The following is an 11309-nucleotide window of genomic DNA, read 5'->3' as shown; positions in this document are numbered from 1 at the left end:
AAAAGATGGCATATACAAGTCTGGCTTCCCTATGCACTGAAACCCTGACCCAAAGCTCTTGCAGTTTAAAATTGCCTAGTGAATTAAGGGACTAACACAAGTATTAAAAAATATCAGAATATCAGAAAATGGCAGGTACTCTGACAGCTACTGCAGTACAATCAATACAGTTTATTAATTTTTGCTATTGTAGGCACAGGAGCTTTGAAGGATTTTTATTATTATTTTGCTCCTTTTTGTTTTGAAGTTTCATACCCTGTCTTTAAATTGAATTATCCTCAAGGTGGCTTAATTTGCAATAATTGCAATCATACAACCTTCACCTGTCAGAGGGGACAGGTCTATGAGTTAGTGTTGCCATACTTCATACAGTGAAAATATAAAAGTTGTTGAGCTCTTTTTGCCGTTTTTGAGCTATTTTTATGGGAAATTGGCAGTTGCTAGGAATCACAAGTGTTGTGTTGTTCATGTCCTACTTGCAGACTTCCAGCACCATGAGAACAAGAGAGGCATAGCTTCCCCAGCCTTGGCCAGAGGATGGACTTTGGTTTTTTAAATTTCAGCTGTGCCCTGTGCAAGCCCAGAATTCAGCAAACACCTCTCCCCCAACACCTCTCACCTTCCGTTCTGTTCAATTCACTACTTCATAGTTGTATCCATTGCAAGGGAACCAGTTGCCTCTGCCTAGGCCTAGGGGAAGAAGGGGCTCCTATAGGTGGAAAGGGAGCTTAATTTCATATTTTCTATTTGCCCCTTTGGCAAGATGTTTCTCTATATGACTTAAATTGTTTTACAAATCCCATGATTTAAAGACCAAACACAGATACTTTAAAAAAAGAAAAGAAAAACTGGAGACTGGCAGTGTTGGGTGGAAGATAGACTCAACTAAAGCTTTGTAATAAATAAACCAATAATGTCCTTAATCAGAGACACATGGCGAGAAAATGGATGACATCAGCAAGGCTGGAAAATAAGGAAAATAAGGTTCTGTAATACCATCTGAATGGTTTGAGATCTATTTGTGGTGATTCAGCATCAAAGCCACTATGTTATGTAGCAAATATTGAGATTCAGGCTGCAATTCTATACTGACTTGCTTGGGAGTAAGCCCTATTTAGTGCTGTGCTCTTAGTTCTGAGTAGACACGTATAGGCTTGCAGTTGTTTGCTTGATAGAACCTTCTTGAATGTATGTGGTAGAGGGCATAAGCTGTCAATCAACTGAGAGTCTGAGCTTCTATGGATTTGTCACAGTTTAGGAAAATAAGGGATAGATCTCTGCAGATATTCCCATTCTCAAGAAGAAACTGAAATAAAAACTGTCCAAGTCAGACATTGATTATGCATCTGTTTTATGATGTTGTGCAAGAGCTTACAACAGACCAGGCTATCTGTAAAGACGTCTGGGGCCTATCTGACTTCCCTATCCCATAAAATTGACTAGATAAATGCATCCATGCAAGCAACAAATCAACGACTCATATTTTTAATATGTAATTGGCTGATTGTGTTATGCCAAAAGAACAACAAGTCATAAAACGAGCTCAATATATTTACATGCCCATCAGATACAGTCTCCCTTTCCATCTCTGTTACTTTCCATCAGACTACATATCCGGAGCATTTTAATTATAGATATCCACAAGAAAGGCAGATTTTCCTGACCAACTCAGCACATAAAACTTTCATCTAATCCATTTTTTATGTCCCAGAAGAAGAAAAGAAGATGGGCAATCAGAGTGCAACAAATAAATATGAAATGAATTTTGATGTTTCCCCAGAAATTCCAAGGCTTTCTTGGTACTGGGGTGAGCAATTCAGAGCAATTAGTAGCCATCCTCGTTTCTCCTATATTTTACAAAATGATAATTGGAATAGAGGGCTTGAGACTTTTAGGACTGCTACCAACAGTGCCCAGTCAGGGAGTGGGGATGAGGGCTCAGGCTGGCCACTTATGCATCACGAAAGAAGAGAACATCTGCATAAATTTTGCATATGCTAATATATAGGCATAGCTTATGCTGTGTGGGTTATTTCTCCTGGTGTTTATTTAAATATATATAATTTTTATTGAGTATTCATTTTTCTACATATCAAATTAAACATTTTACAAACCCAATGACTTCCCTTCTTCTCCTTCCATGGTTCATATTACATATCATAGTTTCCTGCATATTTTACTATAACCATTCAAATCAATATTTTCCACTTTTACATCAATCAACTATTTATTTCTCCTGTTTTTATGATATGTATTTGAATTGTGTGTTTATGTTTATGGTGGCAAAATTAGTGTCTATACATTTACATTCCCTCAGAACTGTTCCCTCAGAACTGTCTACGAAGTGTCATAAAATTCCCCACACTGATTCCGACTGGTTATAACAAAGAAAATTAATCTTGAAGAGCTAGCTTTTGCTAGCTGTTGTTGCCTGACATGAATGTGTTGCCAAGAAAATCATGAAAGGTATAAATTTTATAAGATTGCACAGCTTTGCATATCCTGCATTTTTTTTAAGAGACTCCCTACATGGTGATCTAAGATGTGGGATACCTATGTAAACTCTACTCCTACGTGTGGTCCTGAAAGGAAAGCTAATATTTTGCGGTATTAATTGGTCCCCACTGAGATGCCATCATTTGATCCCTCTATGGAAAGTACTACTACTACTTAGGTCAAAACCACAGACCTACTTTAGCAGCCAAGCAAGAATGTCTGTGGTTTTGCTTTAGGAACATGATGAAGCTTGCAACAGCCTTCAAGCAGGTGAATAATCTGGCTAAGTCATTGGGTCTACATGCGGCTAGGGGAACAAACCTACTGTGGTTCAGTGCTGAATCAGGACCCAAATTCCTCTTGTATTTCTGCTTACAGATGGAATGACAGAATGAGGATAATTACTTAATTGCTCCTCCCCCTTAATATTCCCCAGGCACCCTACAAACTGCCCACACAATTCTCAACAGTGTGGGTCTGTATGACCCATTCTTCATTCATCTGCTTTCACTGACGAACCTGCATTCAGATTCCCAGCAATTTTAAATTCATTGGGATCTTGTTTGAGTACCTAAAAGAACAGCACCTTTGTGGTTCCAAAGAGAAAGTTCACATTTTGTCATCCTTTGACAAATCTTCCAATTGGTGTGGCTCCTTTTCCTAAGGCTTATCGGTCTCATATTATTACATGTATATGGCATCACTGCAAGTTTAGATATTAGATTCAGCATTTAGAGTCCCTTATAGCTTTCTATCATTGTGAAAACAAGTTTTAAAATCTACAGGCTGTGCCTATACATTGTTCGCATGTATAGGAGGGAATTGCATAGCAAGCCATCCCTTACGGCTTTTCAGTGCCTGCTCAGACAACAACATCCTCCATCCCAAACCTCTACAGGCACCTCCAGACTAATAGTATTTTGCAGGAGGGATATCACAATTAAAGTAGATTAATTGTGTCATTCTGGTGCAACAACTCCACTTTTAAAAAAGTAAGCAGACTTCTTGCAGTTAGGAAAACAAAAGCATTGAAAAGTGTGGCATGAACAAATGACTAACATTAAGATGTGAAAACACCCAACAAGCAAATCATGATGATTGTTTGTTGTCATATAGCTGCCCCACAAACAAATCAGAACAAATGCATAATGCAACCATAGAATATTTACACGAGCAAATGAGGATGAATGCTCAATAAATAAGTCATCTGGATGAACCGTCTGTCTGCCCCATGTATATGGCTGATTTTGGTCATCATAATAAAAGAGGAAGCCGTTCCAGACTGAATAGATATTGTGATGCAACATTTATGGGCCTTAGTAATTAAGACTTGAGGTTATCCAGAGACAAGATGAGATAAGCCATAGAAGAGCTCTCTTCAGAAATGCATGTATGGTTCTAGAATTAAATCAGCAGCTGACTCCAGAACATTTTAACATAGAAAGAGACAAGGCCTTAGCACTGTCTCCTCACGCAGAAACATCTTCTACCCAGGGCTTTGCTTTCATCCAGAACTCACTGGAACTCAGTTCTGGTACCTCTCAGGCAGGTGCCATTGCCATTCTAAGAGAACAAGGGAGCTGTTCCTGGTGACTTCTGGCACCTCTTTTTCTAGAAAAATAGCACTGCCTCTACCAATGCTTCTTTTTTTGATGGACATCATTTTAAGGAAGAGTTCTGTGTAACGCCAAAGCTTATCTACCACATTTTGAAAATTGGTTGGTCTTAGCAGAGAGATTTCCCCCCACACTAACTAAAGTTTAAATGTGTGCCCACACACCCACTGCTGCATTAAGGCTGAAGTGTGAAGAGTGCAGTCCTAACTGTGGGGTGTGTGTTCTGGCTGGGATGGGTAGGGGCTTGCTTTTGTGTAGACTTTTTTCTTTACTTTTAAAAATACCCCTTCATTGCTTGTAGTGGGATGGAGAGAGAAGCTATATTATATTCCATCTCCAGGCTGTAGATAGGAACCCTCTGGGGTCCCTCTAAAAACGAATGGGTCTTGGATTCAGTAGATCCAGGACAACCTCTGCAATGGCTCTCTGAAGACGGTTCGGAAATTTCAGCTAGTGCAGAATTCAGTGGCCAGGTTGCTCACTTGAGCGACTGCGCTGGCTACCAATTAGTTTCCAGGCCCAATTCAAAGTGCTGGTCTTGACCTTAAACGGCTCAGGACTGCAATACCTCAAGGACTGCCTCTTTCCATATGAACCTCCCTGGACCCTGAGATCATCTTCTGAGGTCCTCCTTCATGTGCCTCCTCCTTGAGAGGTCCAGAGGGTGGCAACATGAGAACGGGCCTTCTTTGTAGTAGCTCCCCGTCTGTGGAATGCTCTCCCCAGGGAAGTTCACCTGGCACCTTCATTACACACTTTTAGGCGCCAGGCAAATGCGTTCCTTTTTAACCAGGCCTTTGGTTGATCTGACTGACATCCTATACCTTTTTAAAAATGTGGCTCTTTTTTGGAGGGGGAGTGTAATTGGGTTGTTGTTTTTATTTTGATTATATATATTGTGGTTTTTATGTTGATCTTTTCTGTGAACCGCCGTGAGACCTCCGGGTATAGGGCGGTATACAAATTCAATTAATAATAATAATAATGCCTCATTTTGGGGGAATAATGGTGATTATTCCCCTTCATGGATCACCTTGCCAACAAAGGTCCGTATAGTTAAAGCCATGGTTTTCCCAGTAGTGATGTATGGAAGTGAGAGCTGGACCATAAAGAAGGCTGATCGCCAAAGAATTGATGCTTTTGAATTATGGTGCTGGAGAAGACTCTTGAGAGTCCCATGGACTGCAAGAAGATCAAATGCATCCATTCTTAATGAAATCAGCCCTGAGTGCTCACTGGAAGGACAGATTGTGAAGCTGAGGCTCCAGTACTTTGGCCACCTCATGAGAAGAGAAGACTCCCTGGAGAAGACACTGATGCTGGGAAAGATGGAGGGCACAAGGAGAAGGGGGCGACAGAGGATGAGATGGTTGGATAGTGTTTTCGAGGTTACCAGCATGAGTTTGACTAAACTGCGGGAGGTAGTGGAGGACAGAGGTGCCTGGCGTGCTCTGGTCCATGGGGTCACGAAGAGTCGGACACGACTAAACGACTAAACAACAACATGGTGATTATTGCCTCCAAAGAGCCAGCAGTAGTAGCGCTATGCCTGGGGAGATACTCGCGGGGGTAGCAGGGTCTTATGTTGCAGATGTGCCGCTTCATGGAAGCAGCTCTTCTGTACCAGCGGTAAGGCACCTCCATGTCTTTCAAATGCCCTCCAGCCATCAGATCTGGGGATTAGTTAAGTAAAACAAAAATAAGTAACATGTTCTCTGCATATATTTTAAATATGGCACGACTTCTCCAAACGTTATATATAGTACAGTGGTACCTTGGTTACATGCGCTTCAGGTTACAGACTCTGCTAACCTCGGGAAATATTACCTCAGGTTAAGAACTTTGCTTCAGGATGAGAACAGAAACTGTGCTCTGGGGGCGTGGCAGCAGCAGGAGGCCCCATTAGCAAAAGTGGTGCTTCAGGTTAAGAACAGTTTCAGGTTAAGAACAGACCTCCGGAACGAATTAAGTACTTAACCTGAGGCACCACTGTATTCCCTTTCTATGTATGCCCTATATTGTGTGTCTGATGTAGAGCATATAGGGAGAGGGGATGGAATTAACTGTCAAGAAACTTACCCTCAAAAAAATATATATCTAGCATCTATATGTTGAATTCTGTTTGGTAAATAGGGACTATTGTTTTGAGAGGAATGTAACCAGCATTCATTATGTTTTGACTCAACATGCTTCATGGGGAGTACAGGAAGTGGCGCAGACTGAAATATTCCCCTATGTTATCTGACCTGTAAAAACTTGGCTGCAGTCCAAAGCTGCAGTTTTTAATCACACAACACTCACATTGACTAGGGGTTTGGACCCTAACATCACCTTTCGATTCAGTAGATGTTCCATGTGAATTATGGCAGCGAATAAACACAGAAGATCAATTATCTGTACGTCTGCCTGGAAAGTAAGAAGATCTCTGATACGTTAAGATCCTTTTATTAGTCAACCTCTGCCTATAAGAGTTTTAAAAAGGTGTTTCCCATCTGACCTCTATGTTTTGGAGGAATGGGGTGTAACCAAGAGGGGCTGTTTTATGCAGTTAACATCATGTAGAGCAACATTCCTCAGCCTAGTGACTTGCAGATGTTGTAAGACTCCAACTCCCATCAGCCCCAGCCAGCAGTAGTCTGATGGGAGCAGTAGTCTGGCAACATCTGGAGGGCATCAGGCTGTAGACAGAGAGAGAGCGCTCATATGAAGTCATTGCTCATGGCAGGAATAGATGGAAGGTTTTATCAGAGCTAGTTCTGTTTCCTTCTTTGCATCTCAAAAACACAGAAATGGAAGGGATAAATGGCATGTCTGTCCTTTTGATTAGATGCATGAGACAGGCCTGAACGTTCTACATATCCTGTTCACATCTGACACCATTCAGATATGATGAAAACTTGTGTCTGCTGTCAATTAGCCGTCCGCTCCCTACTCCACAAATTCCCTGTTCAGAAGTGAGAGATGTAAGTAGTGGAGAAATACCAGTCACTACATTCATGGCCAATACTCATGTATTTAGAGCATTTATAGCCTGCTTTCCAAATTATGTTAAATTCCCAGGGCGGGGAACAACAGAACAACATATAAAAGTACAAGGAAAAAGTACAAACTCATAAAACCGTAAGAGCTCAAAAGCTGTCACATAAAATAGCAAACCACTAAAAGGCACAAAGACACTATGTAAACTGATATGGATGAAACAGAGGATGAAGACCGTTCCATTTAAAAACTAGGGGTGCACATTGGATGAGGATGAATTCTAAGCTAAAGTGAGCTGCCTTGGGAGGACTTAGAGTTTGTCAAAGTTGAAATGAGATCTGTATGAGGCAGCTTGAGTGAAAGGGGTACCTCTGAAGTGCTTCTTGAACCCCCAGTGATCCAGATCATTTAAAAAATAATGTCTGATAAAATCAAAGGCACTACTCCTTATCTCGGAGCATAATAATAATCCCAGGTTAAGTATAGGATTGCAGTCTTAATGCTGTATGAGTGCTGAACAGAAGCTTCCAGAGAAGAAACAATATCTACGCTGCAATCCTCTGTTTATCCCACAGTAAGCTCTATTGTTCAATGGGCCTTCCTTTTGTGTAGAATTGTATAGAATTCCACTGTTATAGCCATAAATGTTCAGTTGCAGCTTATGGAGCCAAACAGTGGAACAAACAGAGGGTTTAGAAAAAGGATATATGGCCAAAAACCTACATTTGTGTTCCCAGTCCAAAATGTATTCATTTGGAGTTACATCACAGAGATTTTCATTTGAATTTCTAAGCAGCTATGCTTAGGACTATGGCACAACAGTCCTTCTTATCCTTGTTTACTCAGAAGTGAGGTTGAAACATGTTTAATTTAGAGTAACTCTCACTGAACTCATTTAGCCTTAACTTCTGAGTAAACCTGCATAGGATTATGATGTAAGGCCCATTGAATTCCTCAGATCTGCAGCCTTAGACTCACAACTGCCCTGATTTTCATTTGAGATTTGCGTTCAAAGGTGATTTCATGGATAGAGGGCCATTGCTTTATGAAGTACAGCCCTGGCCCTTTGCATATCTATTCAGGGGTAAGGCATCATTCAGTGTAGCTGCAGCCTTATGCACACACAGCCCTTTTTAAATGTACAGTGGTACCTCTGGTTACAAACTTAATTTGTTCCGGAGGTTCGTTCTTAACCTGAAACCGTTCTTAACCTGAGGTACCACTTTAGTTAATGGGTCCTCCCGCTGCCACCCCGCCACCACACAATTTCTGTTCTCATCCTGAGGTAAAGTTCTTAACCTGAGGTACTACTTCCGGGTTAGCGGAGTCTGTAACCTGAACCGTTTGTAACCCAAGGTGTTTGTAACCCGAGGTACCACTGTAGTTTTTAAGACCCTGTGTCCAATTCTAGATGTCACCAATTAAAAGGATCTCGGGTAGGTGGAACCAGTAAAAGGTCCTGAAATCCTGGAAAGAGCTACTTCTGGGCCGAGCACACCATAATCAATCAATAACCTGACTCAGAAGTATAAGGCGTCTATATGTTTATGCTGTGCAGGCCTACCCTATCACTTTCAATGCAAATAAAAACAGGCCAGTTTTGTATGTTTGGGTTTGCATGGCAGAAATGAGTGGGAGAGTTCCCCTCATCTTGAAACCAGCTCTGTTCTTATAAGCTTTCTTGGAGAGCATTTGGGGGAAAGCCTATGTTTTCCCTGAAAGTTCTCGTTCCTGGCTTGTCAACGTTACTGGCTGCATTCTGATGGTGTTGCGTTTCTGTGCACTGCAGATAGGGAATGGTATTTTCTTTGGCTCCACATGCATGGCTGAAGTGACAGGGAATACAAGTTGATGCGATGCCCTTTGTTCATGCAGCAGGATGTTATAAATTGCATTGAAGAAATTCATACAATTTTGCAGCAATCAATGAGAGGTCTGCTCACCTTCCCTGGTGGGTGGCGTTGCAGCCAGGCATCCGGGACCTCTCAGTGATCCGTCTGGGGGCTGAGGGATGCTACCCTCATCATGCTTACTCCTGGCCACATAGAATCATAGAGTTGGAAGAGACCACAAGGGCCATCGAGTCCAACCCCCTGCCAAGCAGGAAACACCATCAGAGCACTCCTGACATATGGTTGTCAAGCCTCTGCTTAAAGACCTCCAAAGAAGGAGACTCCACCACACTCCTTGGCAGCAAATTCCACTGTCGAACAGCTCTTACATCATGCGCCCAGCTGTCCAATCAGCATGGCCGGGGGCATGAGGCATTGGGTAAGCTTTTGTTTAAGGGAGGGGAGGTTATAGCCGCTGCCTGCCCCTCCTCAATAAGGATATCCTGTTAAAGCGATCTGGGGGTGTGGATCTTGTCCAAAGCCTGGATGTGGGCTAGGACCATGCCATGGCCCCAACGGGGACCCTGCGGGGTGCCCCGATTTGACGTATGTCATAGGGCTCCCCCTATTGGTGGTTTACCCTTAGTTAGACTCCCTGATGACGGGCAGGAGTTGGAATATAGCCTGGTTTTCACCCAATGCCTAAGCCAAACACATCTGTAACCAATAAAGTTGTGGCCTAATTTATCCCATAAACCTACATATTCATCTCCATGTGTTTAATATCTAAGGGAACTGCGGGGCCCAGGGCCTTGGCACGCAATTTCATCAAGCTTGCGGGGTTAATGCTAAAGTGCTTCTGCCCATGAGCCTGCTATTCTGCTGGCTTTGGGCACCTGGCCTGTTGAATGCTGACTGAGGCAGTTCAGGATCTTGTTTAGCATTTCAGGCTAGACAAGCCATTCTGTAGGAAATTACAAGCCAGACGAATTCAAAACCAGGAAACTCAGAAAATCCCAGTGCCATTGCTTGTCAAAATTCTTAGTGGCTCAGATCCTGTTCATGTGGTGCTCTTGCTATGATCTCTTTCAGGCATGGGCAAACTTGGCCCTCCAGATGTTTTGGGACTACAACTCCCATCATCTCTAGCTAACAGGACCAGTGGTCAAGGGTGATGGGAGTTGTAGTTCCAAAACATCTGGAGGGCCGAGTTTGCCTATGCCTGATCTCTTTCCTTCCAGTTCCATTGTGAAGATTGCTATGTTGCACCAAGCCACCATTGCTGGTGCAACTTCAGCAAACTTCAACTGACTGCCTGGTAATACAAGTCCCAACCTATTCTCATCTTATCCTTCAGGAGGATTTGCCTGTTAATTTTAGCCCCTGCTTTGGTGATATAACGTGGGAAGTCCTTTCAGTGGGATTCCTCCAGAATAAGCGTCATGCAGCTGCCTGCCTTGATCACACCTTTAGCTCATGTACGAATTCTCTAAGCCTACCAAGTCCAATATGTGAAAACGATATTACTGTTTAACCCACATAATTAATGATTCCTGGATCGGAAATGCCAAGGTTGGCACAAATGATAGGATTAGCTCAGTTGTCAAATGTCCAAATGCACCTGGTTTGTCTTTTAAAACACTGGAAGGAGCAAACTTGCTGCACTCGTCCTTTTACCTTCTACCGTCAGGTAGGGGATTTCTATTTCTGTTAAATCCTTTCTTTGGCACAGCCATCGTTGCTCATGCTAGGAATTATTTTCTTTGTCTTTTATCCAGTGTGGGTCTTGCTTTCCTCAGTGCCGTATGAGTCATTCCACCTTCCTTTCTCAGGAAAGTGGAACTCCCTTTTCTGGTGTCAGCGAAAAGAAAAACAAAACAATACTGACAAGCCACATGCTACCAGGGTCCCGCCCCCCCCCATTTTCTTCAAGAGGAATTTGGAACAATCTTCTTGAATTTTGTAAAGAATTCAATGAGTTCTTGAAGGGTGGGCTTGAGATCTTACAATACTTTTGGAGTATTGGGCCACTGGCATGATACAGGAGACACTTCTTATTTTCCTACTCTGAAACAAATCCTAACTAGATGCAGTGCTGTCGCTGATTCTCAGAATCATCTGTTTTAGGATATGAATTTGTTCAGCTTGTAATGCTCATATATATTGAGAATTGAATATTATTTCCCCCGGAAGAACTTATCTTAGGGTTGCCATATTTCAAAAAGTGAAAATCCAGAAACAAAAGTTGTTGAGGGTTTTTTTTTTGTTTTTTTGTTTGCAAAGTTGTCAAGCTTTTGAGTTTTTGAGCTATCTTTCATGAAATTTGAAATTTGTCAAAATCTACACTACTGACATAGGCTGCCATACGCCTGGATTTCCCCAGTCA

This window comes from Podarcis filfolensis (assembly GCF_964270895.1).
Source record: "Podarcis filfolensis genome assembly, chromosome: 3".
NCBI classification, from domain to species: Eukaryota; Metazoa; Chordata; class Lepidosauria; order Squamata; family Lacertidae; genus Podarcis; species Podarcis filfolensis.
This window is presented reverse-complemented; position numbering follows the sequence as displayed.